The following is a 3,899-nucleotide window of genomic DNA, read 5'->3' as shown; positions in this document are numbered from 1 at the left end:
TTCTCCAAAAGTTTTTCCTACTCATAAAGATATTAGAGCAAGAGGATGACATGATTAGAAACTTACTTTATGCTCTCCCTTCTAAAGGTGAACCCTTGGAGAAAAAAGAGCTTAATCAAGTTAATGCTATTCATGTTTCTATTTACGTGAAGCCTAAAAAATTTCAAAATACCACTCAACCTCAAAACCAACCCATGATTATTTCTAAGAAACTAAGTTGATCTTCTAGTGACGTATTAAACTTCATGAGATGGTATAATAAGCTCAAACAACAAATGTCACAACAACATAGTTACTATACAGTGCCTCACACATATAACTATCCAAAGAAATTTCTTCCTACTTCTTCCCCTCCTATATTCAACAATATGTTGGTAGGGAACATAATATCGTTGACCAACTTCATGCTACCTTAGCTAATATCTTCCTTTGGGACTTGACTCAAAATTTAGCTTCATACCATGGGTTGATTCAAGAAGCCTTACCCTCCTTGTGTTAGGGCAAATGATATAGAATTATCATAAGATGAATCTATTTCTTTATAATTTTAAAATAAAAATTATCCCGTCATAATCACACCTTGCATTCATAAACATAAGATAGGACGTACCTGAATTGATAATATTTTAGGCCTTAATGTTTGTAGCATTGATTTATTAGATAAGTTAATCTGGGATTATTCTTTTATTCAACTTGATTCTCTATCTTTTCATGGCTTTGATAATGTTCATAGAGAGTCACTTGGTGTCATCATATTACCTATCATAGTAGATTTCATGAATTTACCCATACCTATCCATGTCATGATTGACACTCTCAATTATAATCTTATTTTAGGTAGACATTGGATTCATGTGAAGAAAGATATCCCTTCTACCATTCACTGCACAATCAAATTCATACATATTTAAATGAACTTCACACAATCACGGCTCCCAATCCTCATGATGTTGTTCAAGATGAAGTAGGCTGCATATCTCCCTTTAACACTATGATTCCTTCTACGATATATTATTTTTTAAAGAAAAATTGAAGCCCATTAGACTTTACACCTTCCCTTAATGGAGAATATAAGGTCCCTCAATCCAAATATGAAGCCTTGAAGGAGACTTGTGTGTCATTTGTTCAAGCTTCTTCTAAGCATATTACAACCTCTTCTTCCAAGACACGTCTTGATGATGATTGGGGCTCTTTAGACTTTGAAACTAAGAATGAATCCTCTCCTCTATACATTTCAACACCCACATTTGATTCTAAACATAGATGAAATAGGCATAATTTAGGATGTGTGCAACAAAGTGTGAAGGCTCATGAGAAATCTACATCACATTTTTTTTTTTAAAGGTTTAGGTTTCTAACCTTCTCCTTTGTCAACATCCCCTCCCCCATTGTCTAATGCATCTATGACTTCTTCTCCTAACTTTTCATCACAATAAGAGAGTATTTTGTATGAGCTTATTAAAGCCAATTTTATTACTCTCCCTTTGAAAAACCAAAGAAGAATCATAAACAAAATCAAGACAATCCTTCTTTTTTCAAGCATCATGAAATCCATGGCCATTGCACCAATCAATGTCATGACTTTGAGAATAAAATTCAATAGCTTATTATAACTAGTATTATTTAGATACAAGGTGACAATGAGTTGTTCCTTCTTCTTATCACTTCTTAATAACATTTGTGACCTATTATGTTGCTCCTTGCTATGTAACATTGGTAGCTTACCCATTTGGGGGGCTCATTTTCATTCATGGTACCATAGTTTCAAGTGCAATCATACTTGGTTTGCAACATAATAGCTTATTTATTCTTGTATCTATGTTTTGGGGGGGGGGGGGAATTAGTTTTTCAATCATTTCATTGCTCCTGCCTACATATTTAGTCTCCCTTTGTTTATAAGAATTGTTTGTCCTTCATGTGAATGCTCTCTTTGCTTGGACGTGTGTGTTTCTTGATTAGAAACTCTTCCTTGCTTGAAACTGTATTTCTTTTATGAATGATCTCTCCTTAGTGATTTAAAGTGTGTGATCCTTCATCAAGAATACCCTTTCCTAGTGATTGGGAAGGTGCAAATTCTTAATCTCCTTTCTCTTATGGTTGAAGTTGTCATATTTATTAAATATTTTTTGTTTTTTAGAGGTAGATATCTTTAGGAAAAGATCTCTTCTTCCCTCTTCAATATTCATGTATTCTTGAAAATGATTCTTTAACACTTGTTTCAAGGTATCTATTTTACAATTCTCTCTTTTTTTCTTAAAGAAATGTATCCTTTTACAAGGATCTCTCTTCCTAGCTTGGAATGCATGTATTTTTGTTAAGGTTATCTCCTTGTTGGTGAAGTTGTATATCGTTAGTGTGGTTCTTTTTCTATGTTAAGATATCAACATGGAGGTATGTTGACATCTTAAGGGGGGAGGGGGGAATATGAGGCCTCCTTTTTGTTTTTGGTAATTCATTGGTGCATCCTCAAAGTGGCAGTGTTGTGTTAAATAGCTCCCCTAAGGTGTTATCAATCTTTTGAGATTTGTTGTTGGTCACTTAGTATAGCATGGATTGCTAGTGTGATCATTACTATTGTTTATGCCTTTGCAAGTGTTCGTTATTGTTGTTTGTGATTAGTGTCATTGTAGCACCCATTTTGCAGTAGTTTTTTTGGATTTCCTTACAAATATAGGGCTTTGTTTAGTTATCCTTGTGTTTGTCACTACAACACCCATTTTGCAATACAACACCCATTTTGCAATAGAGTTTTCAGATTATTTAGCTAAAAGGAGATTTTTCTTTGTAATCTTCCCTAGAATAGATCACCTAGATAACACAAATTTATAGCCAGTGGAATCCATGATGCAATCATGAATCACCCAACATAACACAACTTGTTGGTGGTGGAATTCATGTCTCTTCTCTTTCTCTTTTCTCATATGGCTCATAGTAAGCAACTTCTTACTAGATCAAGACGCCATATTTCTTCTCCCCTCAACTGGTGTACATCCTTATTCATTCTATAGGTCCACTTGTACTCTTGCAATAACATACCAAGAATGATATTAGTAGGTGTGAAATTTTTGACATTGAGGTCTCTTCAACTAGTTGGCTTGGAGCCTTTTTGTGTGCTTTAGTACTAATGTTGTTTGCTTTGTCTATATTTGAATAATATTTAAATGGATTTATAGAATTCTATGCTTGGGGGCTTGATCATACCTCAAGCTTAGTGTCATCCTACCCCTAGCTTGTCTTTCTCTCAGATGCTCTTTCTCATCATTTATACTTTACCATGAGTATGAGTGTAAGTTCATAATCCACTAAAATAGGGGCTAAATGTAGTGTCGTAATTTGTACTCCTTTAATTATGAGTCCAATTTCACACTCTCCTATCACTTATGTTTAATTTTCCCATTCCTCTATGCATTATAGGACCTTTTATAGCATTAAATTAATATTTAATTCAATATTGAGTCCTATATTACTTTAATATATCGACACTTTCCTATATGTCCCTTATTTAAAGTGTGCCCTTTATCTTATTTCACTTTAAGATTATATGGGTCCTATGTCATTCTAAATTTCAATGCACCTTTTTCTCTACTTGAATATTTCTATTTCTCATATACATTATAGATATGGTATTAGTGCCCTATTATCTCAGGACCCTAAAGATTCAGGCCTATTTTATCAAGACAATGGCAATTGCTAAACAATGTTTGATGCTTTTTGGCCAAATTTTTGGGCGGATAATATGTTGGCCTTGCCATTTCCAAATATATCGGCGATGTATGAAAAATGATTATTTTAAGTCAATCAAAAGGTGAATTTATGTTGAAAACCCTATATAAGACATCATCTTCCCAATTCATTTCATCATCTACAAGTTTCATTCCAAAATATATTATTCCAATTCA

Source organism: Cryptomeria japonica, chromosome 7 (assembly GCF_030272615.1).
Source record: "Cryptomeria japonica chromosome 7, Sugi_1.0, whole genome shotgun sequence".
In the NCBI taxonomy this organism is placed as follows: domain Eukaryota; kingdom Viridiplantae; phylum Streptophyta; class Pinopsida; order Cupressales; family Cupressaceae; genus Cryptomeria; species Cryptomeria japonica.
The sequence above is the reverse complement of the archived record's forward strand: the minus strand, read 5'-3'. Positions refer to the sequence as shown.